General features: G+C 45.2%; 1 protein-coding gene across 5 annotated transcripts in view; it reads right to left on the reverse strand.

Moving 5' to 3' along the window:
* The window catches only part of DTX2 (deltex E3 ubiquitin ligase 2), a 1,297,167-nt gene that overhangs the window by 283,861 nt on the left and 1,000,961 nt on the right, over window positions 1-12,345 (reverse strand). The gene's annotated exons all lie outside the window — the stretch shown is intronic.

The following is a 12,345-nucleotide window of genomic DNA, read 5'->3' on the forward strand; positions in this document are numbered from 1 at the left end:
TAAATTGGAGTCAATTGTTTAAAATAATTAAGGGTTTGAATCTGTGTATAAAAAGTGGTTGCTTTACTCTGTGTTTTATTCGTTTAAGGCGAAATGCCGAGGGACCAGTGGTTTATTAAATAAGCTAAAACGTTCTGCAGTGTGTTCCTGTTATTTCTTTTCCAATTTGTTTGCCTTGCTTTTATTAATAGTTTGACATCTAGCCTGGATAGTAAAGGGGGATTTAGTGGTAGACAGTCTGAAATGGCTGATAGGTGGACTTTCACTTAAGAGTACGAAAGACCAGTCTTAATTAGTTCATACACATAGGTAAGGACTTGGGGGAGGGGGGTCCCTATCCTTACAAGACACCATTTGGAGAATCTTTCCCATTTCAATAAGTAGGATTTCCTAGTAGCAGGTTTCCTGGCCTCCCTCAGGACTAAAAACTCATCCTCTAAGTATTGGTGTCTGAAAGGGATTAGAAGTTTATCACCCAGAGTGTTAGGCCTAACATCTGTAGGTGAGGGTGAATTAGAGCTCCCTTTTGTTGTGTGAGTAGGTCCACCTTGTGGGGTAACTTGTGGTGATTGCCCTTGGCTAATGAGAGAAGCAGGGGGAACCAGTGCTGCCTTGGACAGTAGGGAGTCACCAGCAAGATTTTTGGTTTGTCATTCCTGATTTTCAGGAAAACTTTTTGAATGAGAGCGAAGGGTGGAAAAGCATATAGAAACTGTCCCTCCCATGGAATGCTGAAGGCATCTACCCTCCAGGAAGTGGAGAGTGATCCTTGTTGCAGAATTTTTTCAATTGTCTGTTCTGGGGGGAGGCAAACAGATCTACCCAAAGTGTGCCTCACCAGTAGTCAATGTCTAGAAAGGTATCCCTGTTTAACATCCACTCATGCTGTAGGGAGGATGTTCTGCTGAGAATATCTGTTTGTTTGTCCTGAGAGGGGATGTAAGCTGCCTGCAGGGGTTAAGCTGTGCCTGGTGGCAAGGTCTCAAATTTGTAATGTTATCTGGCATAGGAGGTTAGCCTTGGTTCCTCCCTGTTTGTTGCGATACCATATGACTGTGGTGTTGTCTGTGAATATCTGAAGGGGGCCAGGTTGAAGGAGAGGAAAGAAGGCTTTCAGGGCTAGAAGAACTACAGTAATTTCCATGACATTGATATGTTTCTTTTGGAGGGTAGGATTCCAGGCCTCCTGTAACATGAAACCTTTCAATGATAGCCCCCCAACCTAGGTCTGATGCATCTGTATGCATATACTGGGTTTGGGAGGGGGATTGTAGTGGAAGGTCGGGGTTCAGATGTACTTGTTGGATCCACCACTTTAGTTCTGTTTTGAGGCAGGGCAGGAGGGTAATTTGCTAGTCTAGGGGATGGTGCTGTTGAGACCACACATTTTTCAGGTACCACTGGAGCTTTTGCATGTGCATTCTGGTTAGGGGCAGCATCAGGATGGTGGCTGTCATGAGTCCCAGGATCTGCAGGAATTGCCCTGCAGATATCTGATGAACCTGTAATACGTTTTGGAAGTGAATGGAGCGAGATAGAACTTTGACCTGAGGGAGGAAAGCCCGCATCAGGTCTGTTCTGATCCTGCAGCCCAAAAAGACTTTGTCCTGCCCTGGGATTATGGATGACTTTAGGAGATTGAATCCCAAGCTTTGAAGTAGGGAAATGATGAACCTCATACGATTTTGGAGGGTGTCCGCTGTTTCTGCTAGAATGAGGATGTTGTCTAGGTAAGGATAGATTTGGACAACTTTGGTTCTGCAGAAAGCTATGGTTGGGGCTAGGCATTCTGTAAATACCCTGGGTGCAGAAGATAAACCAAAGGGTAAGACTAAGTTGATAATGAGAACAGGGCCCAGTAAAATGCAAGAATTTTCTGTTGGAGGGTTTTATGGGAATATGGAGATAAGCCTCCTTTACATCTAGAGTGGCCATAAAGGCCTGGGGTGGCAATAATGGAAGAAGAGTTTGAAGGGATAACATTCTGAGTGATAGAACTTTTAGTAAAAGGTTTAGAAAGGATAAATCTAGTATTGGTCTCCAAGGGCCATCTTTTTTGGGGACCAGAAAAAGCCTCAAGTAGAAGCCTTTTCCTTCCTGCCCTGGAGGGACAGGTTCTATGGTTCCTAATCTCAGAAGGTCTTGCAGTATGTGAGGGATAAGGTGGAGTTGATTTCTGGGGAGGGGGGAAGGAATGCCCCTTGAAAGGGGTTTTTCCTTCCAAGAAAGGAAATATCCACTTTGTATGATTGCCAGATACCAGCGGTCTGATGTGATGGACTGAGGCAGTGGGAGAGGTGGGCTGACAAGGGGAGGTGGGCAAAGCAGTCACACATTGTTGGGTCCACTCTACCTTGAAAAGGCTGTCTGTGACTGGGTTGTGAGGCAAGTGGTCTGGAGGAACTTCATCTCCTGGTTCCTCTCCTATGCCTGGAAGCGGGAGCCTCCTGACAAAGGCAGTCTTAGCAAGATAATTCCTGTAGTACTTAAGGATGGGGGACACAAGCAAATGCTTGATGTCTTGAAGTTCTTTACTTTTTTTACTGCAGGTTTCTGAAAAGGTCTGCAGACTGTTTTCCAAATAGGAAGTTGTGGTCTAATGGGGCATCTAGAATTTTAGACTTGAAACCCTTTGGTAGGGGTTGGAAGCATAGCCAAGAATATCTGATGCAGAAGCAGCAAACCTTGCAGAGGTCTCTGCTGCATCGTAACTGCATCTAATAGAATTGTCTGGCTACCTGGGTAGTCAGGGACAGTTTAGGTGTATCTTAGTTTTGGTGGGGCAGTAAGGGGTGGCTGCCAATAGAGCAGCTGCTTGAGTAACTAGGTCCAAGGCATATTTAATCATGTGGGTTTGGTAGTTGATAGCTCTGAAGGCCAGGGTGGAGGAAGTGTAAAGTTTCTTTCCTATACTGTCCATGCTTTGGCTATCCTTATCAGTAGGCGGAAGAGATGCTGAAGGAATCGGTCTAGATTGCTTATCAGGGATACAGGAATTACAGCAGGATCTGCCAGGGGTGGCTTTTCTAAGAATTTCTGTTCATCTGGAACTTTGTAGAACCTGTCAAGGTCTCTTAGGGGCCGATGGTTGTGAATCTGGGTTCTTTGATGCTGATGTGAAAGCATCAAGGCAAGCAGGGATGACAGGTGGGATGGCTGAAGGCGAATGAGATTCCACTTGGAGAAGTTCAAAGTACCTCCTTTGTGCATCAGTCCTTTGGGAAGTGTCCCATTTAAAGTATTCTTTCATTTTTGAGATAGTCTCCCCAAATGTGATATCCTCTGGTGGGGAGTCCCCTTATATGGATTCCTCATCGGGGGAATAGTATTCAAGAGGGGAGGAGTAGGAGACAGATTCATCTGAAGAGGAGTAGTAGGGTTCCTGTTCTTCATCCCCTTCATGGGCAGTAGGCAAAGGGAGAGAAGTGGCAGAAGCAGGCCTAGGACTAAGCACTGGAATAGTGGAGGGGGAAGAGGTTGTGGGCTGAAGGGCCATGAAGGCCTGCATCAAAGAACTGGTAAATGATTGCCAGTCTGGGACTCCTTCAGAAGGTGGAGTCTGGCGCTTTGTTTTCTTTTTAAAGGCGTAGGTCTCTGCGAAGGCCTGGGTTCAGGAGCCTGGGGAATGGCAAGTGTTTCAGGCAATGGAATCCCGATCGGACGTCCAATGATAACTGGTTCCCCCTCGACTTCGGTAGGGACCAACATCGGGGTCATCTCCGTGGACACACTGGCCGTTACTTCCGAAGTGGCTTCGAGGGGAGCCAAAGTAGACAGTTCTGTTGGACGTTCCTCAACCCCTAAATCAGAAGCTGGCGGGACATCTGATGTTGTAGAGGCAGAGTAGGCCTGGAAACCCTGGCCTTTTTCCGTGGCAGTTCTGTCAGAGCAGTTGATTCAGGATCCATCCTGAGTGCTAGTTTTTTGAGCCTCTGGTTTTCTAAGTATAAAAGTTAAGGGCAGCCAGACGGCTATGACGGGTCTTGGGTACAAAGGATTGACAAATGGTGCAAGCAGTATGGTCGTGCTCTCGGCCTACACAAAAGACGCAGTGGTCATGCATATCTTTATGCAGTATCTGGCGCCTGCATCAGCATTTACCCTTCTTAGCTGACATCAGCTAATGGTAACTACAGCAAAACCAAGCTCAAGCAATTAAAGGCAACAAATCCCCAATGGGGTACTTAGCTTTAGAAGTCTGAGTAGAGGAGCAAAACTATCGATGCAACATCGACTGCAGCTGAAAAGTTCTGAGGCCTGTGCGTGCAGACGTCACATTTAAAGTCCCTGGTTTATGGCCCTACATGTGACGTCCCATGCACCTACAGCAGCCAGGCTCAAACTTTTGTTTAGAAGCAGACGTTCGGGTGGCCTGAGGCTGGAAATCCTAGACTAAGAATACTGCAACATAGGAAAAGAAGGACATCAAAGGATTTAAACTTGCTTCAATAGATCAATAAAACAAGGTGGAGACAGAGAGCTGAATTATTCAGCATCTTCCTCATCTCTGGAACAGACTTCGCCCAGCAGATAAGGCAGTGTGCTGCAATACCTTCCTTCAAATGGGACATGTATAATTGGAGAAGTATCCATAAATTCACCTCTGCCTTGACTGGCCTAACTCTGCTTGAGGGGGGAAGATACAGCTTATGGTGGCAGTAACTGGTAAGGTATAATCATTGCAAGACTCTGTCTTGAACATCCTAGGATTCCTGTGGGCATCCAGTTTGTAATGCTTTAGAACTGCAACTGCTGTCCAAGTCATAACACTACATATGCCTTGTTTACATAAATTAATGAAAAAGGCATTAGAGTTAGAAATACTTTGCTTGAACAACCACTAATATTTTTCTGTACAGCTTCCCTATACAAAAAAGGAAAATGTGAAATGAGAAGATAACCATTTCCACAAAGTACCTGTGACAGGTACGCCTTGTTTGCCTTTCATCAGCAAAACAACCCAGATACCCTTTGTCATGCTACTGTTGTAACAATGTGAGGATACATAAGGTGTACTGCAGATTATCTTATCCATTTAAGAGTTAAATACTGGAAACCACACTAACTAGTATATTGCAAAGACTAATTCTACCGTTTGACATTAATAAAAATGAGTGCAAGGTCATTTGGTACAAGTAGAATATACAGTAAACGGCTTGCAAATGAGGAAATTCAAAAATCACTGCTACAAGGAACAGAGTTTTCTGTGATGGATAATTAATATCCAACAAAGTGCTGTCTCAAGGCATCTAGAGTTAATTCAATATTAGAATTTTTAAATCCTAGACCAGAGAGATTGTGGCACTCAAACTATAAAACTCCCATCAAAACATTTTCTCACAGAATTACCATTTTACGTTTATATCAGACTGTGAGCCAAACTGCACACAGGTGAACTACAATGGAGGAATAATGCAATACCAGTTTAAGCAAAATATGTAGAAGAACCAGGTCAGACACAGGAGCGCTATGGCTTTAAACTCTCTGCTTCATTCCACAATGAAAACAGTTTTCGTTTCGCCCCTAAATATTCCAGTATGGTTGGCTGCTTGGCTTTCTTCAAATAAGTCCGAAACATTTGAAGAAAATGAGTTGTGATATTAAGGTGACAGCCTGAAAGCACAAAAAGTACAGTTGTGTACACTTACCATAAATGTAGATGTTTGAGTGTATTCACTGTTGCAGTCATCACACTTGGGTTATCCTTCCAGGGGTAGCCCTCAGTCGGCCCAAATACCAGAGGCTTAGTATTTCTGCGTCTGTTGCTGTCGCTCCAGGACTGACGTCAGGCCATCAGTGGTATAAAATAAGGCAGCCGACGCCATTACATCAGTTTTTCTTGCCCCAACTGTCAGGAGTCCCCAAATAGGGAGCTAGGTTATGGTGGAAGAACACCACTGGTAGAAAGTAAATACCAAAAATTCCTTGCAAGGAGACAGGGAGAGAGAGAGACAGACAAAGGGGATGGAAGGTGGGAAACTAGGACTGCAACAGTGAATATACTCGAACATCTACATTTATGGTAAGTGTACACAACTGTACTATGTACTTCATGCTTCAGTGTTGCAGTCGTCACACTTGGGTTGATTCTCAAAGCTGAAGAAAAGGGTGGAGGCAGTCAAGAAGACTGGGGGCTGGCTAGGATGCCCTGCAAGACTACGGTGGCAAAGCCTGCCCTGGATTTGGAGAAGGTAGTCACGTGGTAATGCTTGTTGAAGATGTGAAGAGAAGTCCATGTTGCAGCCTCCAGGATGTCTCTGGTGGGGATCCCTCTGAGAAAAGCTGCAGAGGTGGAGGTTGCCCTGGTGGAATGCATCCTGAACCCCTTTGGGGGTGGTTTCCATGCTGTTTGTAGCAGAAATGGATGCAGTGTGCTATCCATTTGGAGACTGACTGACTGGATATGGCCTTGCCCTCTGCCCCTGCTGCGAAGATGACTAGCAATTGGTCAGTTTTTCTAAAAGATTTAGTTATATCCAGATAGAATCTGAGCTGCCTGTGCACATCTAGAGAGTGCAGAATCCTTTCCCCCTTGTTTTGTGGATTAGGGAAAAAGGTGGACAAATGAATGGATTAGTTGAGAGCCACACTGGACACCACTTTAGGCATGAAGGATGGGTTAGTCCTGAAAGAGACCCTGTCAGCATGGAAAATGATGAAGGGCTCTACAGCCATGAGTGCTTGTAGCTCTGAAACTCTTCTAGCTGAAGTGATGGCCAGATGCAAGGCTGTTTTCCAAGAGAGGAATTTTAACTCCGCTGAAGCTGCAGGCTCAAAAGAGGGTAGGGTGAGCTTTTCCAACACAAAGTTAAGGTCCCAAGCTGGGGTAGGAGCTCTTCTGGGTGGCCTTAAGTTGTTAGCCCCTCTTAGGAACTGTTTGATGAGAGGGTGTGAGAAGAGAGGTGGCTCTGTGCTGTAATGAGCAGAGACGGCAGAGGCATGACTTAACAGGAGAGAAGGATAGACCCCTGTGTAGTAGGCCTGCTAGGTAATCCAGAATGAGAGGAAGGGAGGGCTGGGTTGTTTTGGCTCCCTTAGCCTGGATCCAGGTGCAAAACCTTTAACACTTGTCAGCATCGGATTTTCTAGTGCTGGGGCATCTGGCCTGATGTGCAACATCCAGGACTTGTTTGCTTAGGCTGGCATCTTGAGGAGAGGGGTCAGGGAATAAAAGCCAGGCTGCCAGGTTCAGGGTCTGCAACTGTGGATGCATGAACACTCCCTTTTTCTGGGTCAGGAGTGCTGGGATCTGAGGTAGGTGCCATGGTGGCAGGCTGCGCAGCAGTGGGTACCAGTGCTGGAGTGGCCAGTCTGGGGCAAGACTGCCCTTGGTTTTCCCTCCCTTATTCTGAGCAGTACCCTTGAAATGAATGGAAGGGGGAAATGCACAGACAGAGAGGTTTACCCATTGGAAAAATACAGCATCCATTTTCCAGGCCTTGCTGTGAGGTTCCCTGGTGCAGAATTTGCTGAGCTGATGATTGGAGTGGGAGGCAAAGAGGTCCACCTTCGGGGTGCCCCATTTCTGGGTCACAAGGTTGAAGGTTCCGTGGTCTAGCTGCCACTCGTGTGGGTCTAGCAGGTTCCTGCTTAAGTTGTCTGCTAGAGAGTTTATGGAGCTTGGCAGGAATTGTGCTAGCAGGTGTATTTGTATGGTTGAGGCCATGTACCAAAGGGTCATGGCGAGCCTGCAGAGAGGATAAGAGCGAGTCCTTCCCTGCTTGTTGATATACCACATGACTGTGGTGTTTTCTGTTTTGATCACTAGAGGCCCTGGGGAGAGTAGGGATCTGAAAGCTGTCACGGCGTGCTGAACAGCTAGCATCTCTTTTTGGTTGATGTGCAGATGTATTTGATTTGGGCTCCAATGGCCCTGAATGCACCTGCTGTTCAGGTGTGCACCCCAGGCATAGTCTGATGAGTCTGTGGTGAGGGTCTGGGTGATGTGAGGTTGTGAGAAGGGAAGTCCCTTGTTGTGGTTGCATGTTGCTGCCCACCAAAGAAAATCTTTCCTTAGACAGGGTATCATAGATATGATAGTTTCCAGGTCTTGAGAGTGTTCACACCAAAGGCTTTTTGCCTCATAAGCAAGTCTGGCATATGAAATGAGTAGAATGCAGGAGGCCATGAACCCTAGAGCTTGCAGGATTTTCCTTGCAGATAAATGGGCTCTGGTGGCTAGTTGAGAGAAGCAGCCTGTCAGGTAGGCTTGTTTGTCTGCAGTAAAGAATGCCATCTGGGATGCTGTGTCCAGGCTTGTTGCTAGGAATACAATTTTTTGTGTGGGGGACTAGTTTTGATTTATTTTCATTGATAGTATACCCCAGGGAGGTCAGTAGGTACTTTATAAAGGTCAGGTGCTGTAACAGCTTTTCCTGACTGTCTGCCCGAATCAGGGGTAAATTTGAATACTTCTTTGTCTGCAAAAAGCAATGGCTGGAGCCAGGCATTTTGTGAAAACTCTGGGAGTAGTGGATAAGCCAAAGGGAAGTGCAGAGAACTGAAAGTGCATAGATCCTGCCCTGAAACGTACACATTTCCTGCAAAATTTGTGTAGGTAGGCCTCTTTTAGGTCTAGGGTGGCTAACCAAGCATCCTTGGAACGCACAGGAAGAAGCTGCTGGAGGGTGAGCATTTTGAATTCTGAATCACCAGAAAGGTGTTTAGAATGGATAGATCAAGGATTGGGTGCCAGGTGCCCTCTTTTCTGGGTACCAGGAAGAGTCTGGAATAGAAACCTTGGCCTATCTGGTCTGCAGGAACATGCTGTATTGCTTTCATGGAGAGCAGGGAAAGGACTTTTTTTTGGCCTCTGCCCACTGGTTTGGAGGAAGATCTAGGAACCTTTTTGGGGTTGGCAGAGTGTGGAAATAAAATTTGTATCCCTGGGACACTATGTTGAGGACCTATCGGTCATTGGTAATAGAGGCCCAGTTGTTTACATGGAAGGAGAGTTTTCCTCTTAGGGGCACAAGCAGGTGGGCAGAGGTAAGGGGTGAAGGTGTAAAGTCATCGTGAGTTCTTACCATAAGGTGGTGGCCTTAGCACTCCTTGTTTTTCAAGTGGAGGAACTCCACTGCTTAGATCTCTGCATTCCCTGGGACTGCTGTCTGGAGGGTCTGCTTCCCCTGGGTCTGGTCTGAGCTGGCCTGGAGGGGGCCGGAAAGGACCAGTGCTTGGAGGGGCAATGCCTACTGAACCTCGGAGGCTGGACTTGAACTGCGTAGATTTAGCTTTTTCTTCCATCTCTTAAGACCTCTTCTGCCTTGGTGTCAAACAAATTGTCTTTGTTCAATGCTGCGTCCAATAATTTTGATTTGACATGGTCTAGGAAGGTCTGTTTGATAAGCCAAGCATGCCTTCTAAGGACAGACCCAGTGACTGCTTCCCTGCAAGATGCTTCTGGGGCATCAAAGCCACACTGCAAGGTGTGCTTAGTAACTTGGCTTGCAGAATGCATAAGCTCTTGTAATTCTTTACTTTCTGGACAAGCAGGAAAGGAAGATATTTTTTGTTTGAGAAGTTCCATGGTATGCTGCTGATATTTCAGCATGTGGAACTGACAATTTAGTGCTCTAATAGCAAGAGTTGCAGAGGTGCATAATTTTTTTCACCCCATCTGTCTAAAGCTCGGGAATCCCTGTCTGAGGAGGTGGGATTCTTAGCTGTGGTTGCTTTAATTCTTTTTGGTCCTTGGGAGATTAACTCTGGGTCAGCAGTAGGATTTTTGAAAAGGAATTTGTAAAGTCAGGGACTCTGTAGTACCTGTAAGGTTTCCTGAGAGCAGGAGGAAGGGTGTCAGGAGTCAAACTGGATTCCATAAAAACATCATCCACAACATCCAGTACAGGAGGAATGGCTAAAGGTCTGTGCTGTGGTAAATCTATGAATTCCCTCAGTCTCTTTTTTGACTGAGGATAGTTCTGACATTCCCATTGGAAATGCTCCCTTAAAGTATGTAGAGTTCCACCAAATTAAAAATCCTTGGGAGGAGAGGCAGAATGAATGGATTTCTCTGCATCAGAATCCTCATAAGCAGAGAGGGGTTGCATGTCTTCATATTCAGAAACCTCAGAGTCATCGGACTCCTGTTCAGATAAAACTACTGGGGACAAGTTTCTTTTTCTTTTGGAAGGGGTAGCTTGGCTTCCCCTAACAAGCATAATAAAGTAATCTGCCATTTTAAGTATTTGAGACTGAGGCATGGAAGCAGGTGCCTGAGCTTGGGTCGTTTTTTTACGCATAGTTCATACCATGGGCCTTAGAAACTGTCGTTTTAGAAAGAACTGAAGACACGAAAGAAGTCGGTTTGTGTTGAGTATCGGTAGTGCGAAGAACTTCCTTGGAAGCCGGTGCCTGCTCAGCGGCTCCGGACCCATCCACGGTAGAGACATCCGCAAGATCCTTAGTCAAAGAAGCGTCTCATAGCATACCAGACTCCAAATGGGTCTCGGTAACGGCCTGCGAATCCAAAGATGCACCTCACTGAGAACCGTAGAACTGGCGACTAACTTAACGGAAGCGTCGTCGGCAGTTTTGGACCTGTGCGGTCTCTGTCTTTATCTTTACGTTTTTTTTTTCTGAAGATCGGTAGTCGGATGGCTTACTGAAGCTATATCGGAATATGAGGACTGAGAGCAAAAATATTTAGCTACAATAAGGGCCCGATGACCTATAGCTGTGGCGTCGAACAAAGCACAAAAGTGACAGTGAGGTACGTCGTGGTCTGGACCTAAACAGGTGACGAAGTAAGAATGGAAGTCTCAGTGTATTTGCTTTCCACAGGTGAGACAATTGTTAACTTTTTATGACATCGGTTAGAGCAAGAAAAAAGATCCCCAAAGGGGTACTTAGCTTTAGAAGACTTCAACTTCAATTCGGAAACGAAAACTCGAGTAGCAGCCGACCAGCACTCGTGTGAACTGCTTCTGCTTTGGGCTCCTTGGCAAGAAAGACTGATGTAATGGCATTGGCTGCCTGATTTTATACCACTGAAGACCTTATGTCAGCCCTGGAGCGACAGCAATTGATGCAGAAATACTAAGCATCTGGTATTCGGGCCAACTGAGGGCTACCCCTGACAGGATAACCCAAGTGTGATGACTGCAACAGTGAAACACGAAGAACATCTTAAGGTTCACAACTGTGATAAACCATTCTGCTCTGCCAGTGAGTTACCAGTCTTAAAAAACAGTAGCTATAGTGGAAGGTGTGAAGACATTTCTTTTAGAATGAACTATGGTTGATTTGGCCTTCTGCAAGTCATAACTGTATGGAATGAATCCATTTCTTCTTCCACCAAAACTTCCTGGAGGAAAGTACAGTTGTGTAAGATCTTACCATAATGGTAGATGTCCTTCTCTTCATTGTTGCAGTATTCATTACAATAGGGATCCCCTGCCAAGGACGGCCTGATGTCCGGCCAGTATACCAAAGCCTTTAGGATGCTTTAAGGTACGCCATGCATCACATGTATGCTCTGCTCCTCGCGTAGCATAGGGCATAAAGGTGATGTCCGGATGTACCATCCTCAGAACTGAGATCCCCAGAAGGAACACCAGTCCAAGGATGTCGCTCATCTAATCAGAATGAAGTAGACTAACACTGTGGATTCTGTTCAAGCAGCTTTATTACATACAAACACTTTAGAAACAAAGGTAAATAACTAACTTAAATACAAACGACCTGTCTCATACACAGATGTTCACACTATGGCTGTACTCACAAAATGGCACTGAAGCTAGCACGTGCTTGCTATTTATATGCACGCTCAGGTCTTAGAATTGTTTCTTAAAGGTACAACACACATGTTATTCTACATCCTCCCTCTTTGAGAAATGAGTCATGCAGTATTGATGACATTGACTGACATGCAATTGATACAAAATAACTTTCATCATACAATTATACAGAACTAGATACATACATACAACTACGTCCAGGTTGTTGTGTATTTCACACTGGGTCTGGAAATATGACCAAATCATGATATATAGAAATTGGGATTAGTTTTAGCAGCTGGGATCGTCTTTGCTGAATGTTCAACCTTAGAGACATCAGGAACACATTTTAGAATTTATATTTATGTTTATGTGATGGACCAAAGTCAGTTTTAATTATGTACTTAGCAAAGTTTGAGCTGCAATGTATGTTTTATAGTGTTGCTGATTTACACACTGTTGTTAGTTTCTTCACTGCTTAGACAAGGTAATGAATGTGTTAAATTGGTTCAGTGATTAGTCTGCTTCATTGGCTGCTAGAATGTTTAAAGATGTGACTTGAGTTTTAGCATTTTGGTCTGAGGAAGCGGATGTAATCCGTGAAAGCGTTTACCTTGTTGTGTTG

The sequence above is a fragment of the Protopterus annectens genome, chromosome 13.part0, assembly GCF_019279795.1.
Source record: "Protopterus annectens isolate FY-2018-M chromosome 13.part0, PAN1.0, whole genome shotgun sequence".
Taxonomy (NCBI): Eukaryota; Metazoa; Chordata; order Ceratodontiformes; family Protopteridae; genus Protopterus; species Protopterus annectens.